This window comes from Varanus komodoensis, unplaced genomic scaffold, assembly GCF_004798865.1.
Source record: "Varanus komodoensis strain SLA01 unplaced genomic scaffold, ASM479886v1 scaffold71, whole genome shotgun sequence".
NCBI lineage: Eukaryota > Metazoa > Chordata > Lepidosauria > Squamata > Varanidae > Varanus > Varanus komodoensis.
Genome location: NW_025336360.1, coordinates 1,400,211 through 1,408,565, shown reverse-complemented (window position 1 = coordinate 1,408,565; position 8,355 = coordinate 1,400,211).

The following is an 8,355-nucleotide window of genomic DNA, read 5'->3' as shown; positions in this document are numbered from 1 at the left end:
TGTGTTTCAGGTGGGACTATTTCTGGATGCTGGAGAGGGAACCCAGACCCCCGTGCACGCCGAGCGCTGAGCCCCGCGCTCCAGCCCGGCTCCTGCTGTTTAAGGGATAGTGATCAATGATTAACTATTCTTCATTGCCTTGGTCTCCTTTGCCCATGGCATCAGTCCGCATCATCGAAGGCAGCATTCCACTGACTTGATGTATCAGACTGCAACCCTTGGTGCCGGCGGGGGATGATGGGGCTTGCATTCCACCACCTCTGCTGGGTGCTGGCTTGGAGAAGCCCGACTGAAAGGCGTGGATTTGTAATGGCAATAATTGATGTATTTTAAGTGTTCAAACCCTTTCCTAGCAACAGTGCAGAATGCAATTCTAGGCCCGTGTGGGCCAAAAAGCTGCAGCTCCCAGCATGGGTGAATGCTGGGAGTTATACGACTTTTTTTCTGTCTCACCATTCCTCCAAGACATTATTATGCCAATAATAAAATATGTATTGCTTTTTGATTTATTACGGTGTACTTCCTGGATCGAAGTCTGTCAGAGTGTTGCCCTGAAAGGCGAGTGTTGCCCTGAGAGGCATAGAACATTGAAACAAACAAACATTGCATGTTAGCTCAATGTTATTATCTCCCAAATTGCTGATGGAATTGGGGTGTAACTAAGGCTTGCCTCAGTCAGTTCCGGGTAGTGCAGCAATCAATACCACCAACTTCCTGATTGATAGTTCAGACTTCAATGTATAAACCTTGGAGGAACTTCCGTGGAACTCAGTGGGGCTTTCCTCTGACTTGACCCAGCAAGAATTGCATGAGGGCACCTTCTGGATAGGAATAGCCTGGCATCAGTGGCCTGTGCTTTTGGCTGCTTTTGAAGACAGTTCAGACAGTGCAGCTAATGCAGGATTCAGCATTCAGGTTGCTGGCAGGGACCAGGTGACGTGAACAGGTAGGTTCGTTCCTAACTCACCTGCACTGGTTGGCAATTTCTTCTCAGACCGCATGCAGAGGGCTGGTTTTACCCCGTGAAGCTCCAACAGATCTGGGACCTTACAGATCATGTTTCTCCACACACGCCTGCCCAGCCCTTCGGGCAGCCCTCGGTCATCTTTCCACCAGCAGACAAAGGTGCACTAATTTTCCATGCTTTGGAGGTAAACAGTGGCCCATTTCTTTGCTGCTTCTGTTACGCTATTCCTCTAGGCCCATGGGGCAAGAGAATTTTGCCTACTGTGGAGGGATATTTGTCTGAGTGGCTATTTTTCATATTGTTTAGTTTTGGGTTGTTTAAAAATGGTGTTTATTTGTTTTGGTAGCATTGTGTTAGTTGTGGCTTGTATTGTTTTGGGGTAGGTGTCCTATTATGTGCATTTTGAGTGTCTGTGTGTTTATTTCTTACCACTTCCAGGCTGGTTGTAGTGGGAAAGGAGACATCATTTAATAAATGACAGCTACATCCATTATGAACCTGACAGCTGCTGTGCTACCCTGCTGTGGATCTACTTCCAAGACAGTGTCTGATGCTTTCCTATTTGGGGAAGGTGTTGATCTCAGCCACAAAGTGCCTCCGGAACCCTGTGGTCCCAGCTTCATCCCAAGCGGGTCCTCAGTGGCAGGTGTCCTCAGTGGCAGGTGTCCAAAGGCACTTGCATGCAGAGCAGGTATGCCCCTGGGCATGTCTGCCATCCCAGGGAGCTGCGGAGTCCTGGGGGCGCCTCTGCTTGAGCTGCTGGGTCCAGGGCCTTCCCCGTTGCTGCAGCCCTGCTTGCATCCTCCTCTCCACTCCCACTCCCTGCCGTCACATCCTTTCTCTGGAAAGGTGCTGGTGCTCCAGCAGCAGAGACTTGGGTACGGTGGAGGTGGCAAGGCTGACCCCTCCGGGGGGAAACCCGCAGAGGAGAAGCTCCGAAGCAGCCCTGGCCCGATTCCTGAGGACTCTGACCCACTTCCCGGCACCTCTGCCTGCCTGTACTTCCCCTCTCCGTCCTGTGTAACTCTCTTCCTCTTTTTCTGCTCTTCTGCATTCCCTGAGTTTGCATCATGGGCGAGGATGGGTGGATTTTCTGGGGGGCTCCTTTGTTTTGCAATTGTCTGCATACACATCTCAAGAAAACCTTTCAAGAAGCGATCTTTTTAAAACAGGGTTGCAAGCACTGATCCTGAGGCATTGTGCATATGTGTACATACAGACCCTTTTCCCAGCTTGGGGATGCCACATGGAGATGGGAAGAGACCTGTTCTCCCCTGCAGAGGAAGGCAGGACATGCCCCAACGGAGCAAAGCTCAGGGAGCCAAGGTTCCATTTGGATGCCAGGAAGCATTTCCTGATAGTCAGGACCCCGAGGGTGTGGAATGGGCTTCCTCGGGAGGTGGTTGAGGCCCCATAGGTGCGGGTGTTCAAGGATAGGCTGGACATCCACATGGTTGGCATGTCGTGAGCGGAGCCGGCTGGTGCCGGAGGTCAGACCAGATGGCCCAGGAGGCCCCTTCTGACTCGCTCTGTTTTCTATGTTTCTATGTTTCCCAGCATGCTTCAGCCAGCAGCTCTTACCTGGAGGCCACCGGGCTTCAGAAGGCCTCTGTATACCTATCTGTGCTGTTGTTTCTCTGTACACACCCCCCAGGTTAAAAGATGGGGCAATCCAGTTGTGGGTGCTGTGTGCTTGGAGCCCGGACAGCTCAGCCATGACTCAGATCCTGCCTAGAAGGTCGCCGGTTCTGCAGCTGCGAACTCACACTAGCAGGTGTGGAGCGAACTGGCGCAAAGCACCCCTGGCACTCCAACAGGTGCCTCATGACTCACACCCAGAGATGGCTGTTCCACAGCCTGATCCTGCATCAAAAGGCAATCCCACTGAATTGGAGGGAGTCTAGGCTCAAGTCACCGTGTGACGGAATTGAGCTTTAGATGTCCCTCTTGCAAGATTCAGAAAGAGTGCAGGCTGGTGCAGTTCATCTTCATTTGTAATATGTATATACAACTTCGACGTTGCATTTATATCCCACCTTTTGCTTCTTGTGAGGAACCCAAGGCTGCTTCCATGGCTCCATTTTATCCTCACGTCCACAACCCTGCGAGGTAGGTTGGTATGAGACGGAGCGACTGGCCCAAAGCTCCCAATGACCAGTGTCGGGGGGATTAGAACCCTGGTCTCCCAGGTCCCCAGTCCAGCACCCGAACCCCCACACCACACTGGCTCTCCTAAAAAAATCCCTTATAATATAAAATTCTAACTGGCTTACACAGAAATATTAAAATCACAGTGGAAATACTAACACAGTTCCGCAGGAAGGATTGCAGTCACAATCACAGGCCAATAAATGGCGACACTTTTTCGTGTTACCAGCCGCTCTTCTCCCTTAGCCAGCACCCTTGTCCTGCTTGGGATGCGGCTGCCCTTTCTTCCTACCTGGAAGCTGGTTCAGGCATTCCTGGCAAACCAGGTTAGGCGACCTGAATCAGGGCTGATGCATGCCTTCTCTTTGTCAGAATGTATTTGTGTGTGTCTCAGAATGACTTTTCTGGGGTGTTTCCCCAATGCCTCCAAGCCCTGGTGAAATACTGCACAGAAAGCATCTGTGCTTTCTCAATATGCACAAGGGCACATCAGTCATATGAGGAAGAGGGAAAAGATGCAACTGCGAAAGAGCGGGAATGAACTTCTCCAGTTTTGGAATTGCATCCAGCAGCTCTAATTAAACCAGAATTTGGGAGGAATGGAACAGATGGCAGAAGGGATTAGAAAGGAAACTCATTGGGGCGAGGAGTGTCCAGCGAGGAGTGTCCAGTGGGCTCCACATACAACAAGCATTTATTGAGCTAGTTACTGCATTTATATCTCGTCTTTCCCTCTCTTGTGAGAAGCCCGAGGAGCCTCCTCTCCTTTTCATCCTCACAACAACCCTTTGAGGTAGATCAAGCAGAGTCCGTGACTAGCCCAAAGGTACCTAGTAAGCCTCATGCTCGGTGAGGACTAGAATGCTGGTGTCCCAGCCCAAAACTCTCAACACTCTCCTCCATAGCCAGGGGTGACAGGAGGCTGTGTGGCAGAGGAGTGGCTAAGCTCTCCCTCTCAAATTATCTGTCTCGGTCTTTCCTGCTCCCCCAAACAGGAAGCCCAAGCTGACCCATTAGCCCCTTCCTTTTCAATTAGCACTGCATGCCCCTCTGACCAGCCCCGTTGTGGGCCAAACCAAATCCGAAAGAAACTGCAGGTGTGTGCCTGAATGTGGTTAGACGGCAGGAAAGGCCTCCAGCCTCCAGCATGTCCAGCCCCTTTTCGCTTTTCGTCACGGTGCTCCTTGACGTCCAGCAGGACGGCGCGTTGAAAGCATGTCCTACGTGGTCTGAGCACTTCCATCTTAACTCATGCGTGGGGATCCAGGGCCCTGTGGATATCGGACCACCAACTGGCGTCCCTTGCTGGGGCAGATGGGACTTGCAGTCCAGTAACAAGTGGGCTGCCCCGGGCCCCAAAGTCCTGCTTGAAGGGCTTTGCACAGGCTGGGGAATTTTGTACCGTCCGGCTTCTCTTTAAAGCACCTGTTTGATGCGCCTCCCTCCCCTGCAGCCCTCCTGTTTGTTCCAGTTTGGAGCTGAGGCCTGGGCGTGTGTTTCTGGCCAGCCCCCGGGGAGACCAGTCCTGCCTGCCTGCCTGCCCTGCTTGGATTGCATTCCTGGGGTTCAAGCCCCAGGGAGTGAAAGTGGGAAGCTTCTGCCGAGAGGCACCTCTCACACCATCGTGCCTGATCTGACTGGCCGAGTGTGTGGTGGCCCGACTACTTAAGAAAAGGCTGAAGGGATGCTGCAGTGGTCCGCCTTAAAGGGTTGGCGTGGGACCGGACGCCATCGTCAATCAGGGCTGAGAAGCAGTAGGGATGCGAAGACCATCTCTCAGTTTTATTCTTCCTGGCTTTTTCCCTTTCCGGAAATTCACAGCGGCTTGCACAATACTCCTCCTCTCAATCTTACAACAACCACCCTGTGAGGTAGGACAGGCTCGATTGTCTGCAGGGCAGTCTGAGCCACAGTGGGGCAGGTCTGGCCCTCCGGATAGGAGCAAGCAGAAAAAGGGCTGTGCCGGCGAGGCGTGAGCACATGCCCAGGTGGACTGCAGGGGCCGTCACAGGCATGAGGAGTCCGGCCCCTCTCTGTCGGCACAGGTTGCTTGCATCCCATGCTCAGGCGGACGCTGAACTGTGAGAAAAGCCACATGGGGTGGGGGCAAGCCGGTTCCCCGAGCGAATCCCGAGACTCCATCTCTTCTGTTGCAAAAGTGGGCGCCAGCCCCTGGGACGGGACGGGAGCCGGCCGTTCTGTGGAAAGGAGGCATAATCCGAAGCTGCAAAACAAGGCCAGCTTTGCCGAGCCGGGAAAGTGATAAAGAAAACGGAGGCAGACTCTGGCACAGGCATGCAGCTTCCTCTGGACCGTCGAGACCACCTTTCCCCAACTGCAAGCCCTATCTTCCCCAGCCAGCACAGGCAACGAGCAGGAAGACCGGGAGCTGAAGTCTGACCTGCAGCAGGCTGCTGCTCTGAGTGAATGCACTTTGCAGGTGTGTTCACCGGGCTGAGAGCAAGAACACACTTGTGTCAGGAGTGCGTGACGCTCAGTGGGAAACTCAGGTTGGTGCTGGAATGGCCTCGGGGTAGCCCAGAGGTCCCGAAAGGCGGACTGGGAGCCATTGCGAAAGACCTGTGGGACAGCTGCCAGCTAAGAATCCCTTGCCAAATTCCACAGGTGCAGCCCCCTCCCTCCTTCCTGAGGAAGGTAAGAAAAGGCCTGCTGGATGCGAGTGAGGGTCCGTCTAGCCAGCGAAGCGGACGTCCGTCCATGGGGCCTACGAAACACGACTGCCTCTGTTGCTGGTATCCATTTACCTGTTGGCCAGGTTGCCACAAGCATGGAGCCAGAGCTGCAGCTTCCCCCGCCGCTGCGCTTTCGCCTGATTGCCCTCACGGCGGTGCACAGAGAGCGCGGCTTTGAAAGCGCCCGTGTCTCGGGGCTTGTTGTGGGGCTCTGGGTGCTTTGCCAGCCGTGTTCTTCCAGAAACCTTCCAGGATTGGGATGGCACCGCGCGCTGCAGACCCCAAGGCAACCGGGCCGATCAGGCGTGTGAGACTCGCACATGCAAGCCCCGTGGCTCCCCCGCCCCCCCCAGCGGCACGATCCACCCATTCGTCTGAGGATGGGCTCTCTCGAGAGGTGGTCCTTGGCCACAAAATGGCCAGTGTGGCATCCTACACTCCAAAGGGTGTGTGTGCGTGTGTGTGTGTGTGTGGGGGGGGACCTTTAGTATTTCTATGCTACTTTATGCAGCCAGGGCAAACAACTTACATGAGCTGCCTTAAGGTCTCCGAAAGGAAAAAAAAGGGAAGGTATAAATATAAATAAATAAATGTGCAAGCTGAAACATCTGGCGTGGCACAGCTTTCAAAATCATAGTGATCAAAACAGTTTGAAATAAACCACAGGCCAGCGGGTCACTCCTGGACGCATCTGGGGGGTTAGCTCCACAGCACAGCAAGAGCTTATCTAAATAAGGGTTTGTCTAAAGTCGCCAGTTGTGGTGTGTGCAGCACTTCTTTCCCTCTCCCTTTCTGCCCAGTGGCTACTTCCTTTTGGGAGCAGGTCATCATTCGGACGAAACTTGTGGTGGAAAGTTCTTTGATATTGATGGAAAGGCATATGCGCTTCTGAATCATCTCCCCGTTTCTTGGAACCTCGCACAAGGACAATGAAAATAAATCCACTGCACTTTTTTAACAGCCCAAAGACTGAATTACAGCGTTGGCAGGACAAGCGCCCACCTTTGGCAAGACAGCAGGCTCAGGACTGGACGGAACGTTTGACTTCTGAATGGGTGGTTTTTGGGTGCAAGACATAAATGGACAAATGCCTCAAGCTCTGGGCTGCCTTTGACGCATAATTATTTGCAATAGTGGCAGTAGATTTTGCTTTGCCTGTGCTGCATATAGCACTATGTAGATATCGGGGTAGCCAAATGGGCGTTCGTGAGCTGCATTCTCTCTCCGAGGTTATTTTGTGGCCTGTGCGCGCCCGCTTGCCACCGCCACCCATGGGGGCCTGCTTTCGGCTCTCAAACATCTGACATTTACCATATGTGGCTCTTCTATTGAACAAGTCTGGCCACCCAGACAGAGCCATTTTGACTAAAGGGGCAGGATAGAAATCTAACAAATACATTAATAAAAGATGGCTCTCCAGAGCTTCGTATTAGGTCTGGCTCGGCGCGTCTGTGTGTATAAACAGCAACATAATATTTTCAGCAAGAAGCATCTGGTTTCCACCATCTGCCCTCTGAGATTTGCCGAAAGCACGATCTCGGTTTGCAGAGCCATGTGAGACTCTTGGCGAACCACCTGTGACTGGTTGCATTTCTCCGCCACGCAGCGTCTCTCTGAAAATTAACCAGTACCTACTTGGAAGGGGCTGGTGGAGAACCTTGCCAACACGTAGACCATCCCAGATTCCACGAACTGACCCCTCGGCCTCCACCAAAGACCAGACCGGAGATTCTGCATGACCTCCGAAAGTGGCTGTCCCGCGTTTGGAGAGGCGCTGGCTGGTTTCCCAAAGCGTATTTGAAGGGTGCAGGTCTCGGCATGCTTGCTGCTTTCAGGGCGACCAGCGACAAACAGATGCTCGCACAAACAGGAACGTCACAATGGAGCAGTCCCGTAGCCTCCTGACACTGAGCAGCACAGAACTGGGGGGGGGGGGGGGGCCGGGTCCGAGGGCCCCCCACCCCCCCCACAGAACCCCCCCCCCCATTGCAGCTGGCACAGAAAGACCCACCCAGGCTGCCTCTCCAAGGCTGGAAATCCGCCACGGAGGGCAGGAAAAGGGGTGTCCTGGGCGCAGGGAGGGGGGCACTGGGGCTTACCGCTCAGGGAATGGGGCCCCCCACTGCACCCCTCCCCTCCCCTCCTGCGGTGCTTCCTCTAGATGGCTGAAAGAGCCCCCTTGAGGAGCTGCAGCGTGTGAGCCGGGGCAGCAAAGGGTGCTTTCGAAGCATCGCCTTGTTCGCATGCAGGAGCTACTCTGAAATCACGGGATTCGTCATTCTCCTTGGGGGAAAAGGCAGCGCACAAACTTGGAAGACAAGCTGCAGCAGTGGGGCGGAAATCTGGAAAAATACAGGAATCCTGGCAAAATGGGAAAGGCTGAAGAGAAGTAAGCCCCCCCCCCCATCCTTCATCCTGGCACCCCCTCCTGAGGCAGGGGCTCACCGTACAAGGGGTGCTGAACCTGGTACTTGCGTCTGCAGGTGGATGTGCAGTAAAAGCAGGCAGTGGAGAGCACTCTTAGCATGCTCTGGCCAGCTATGCCCC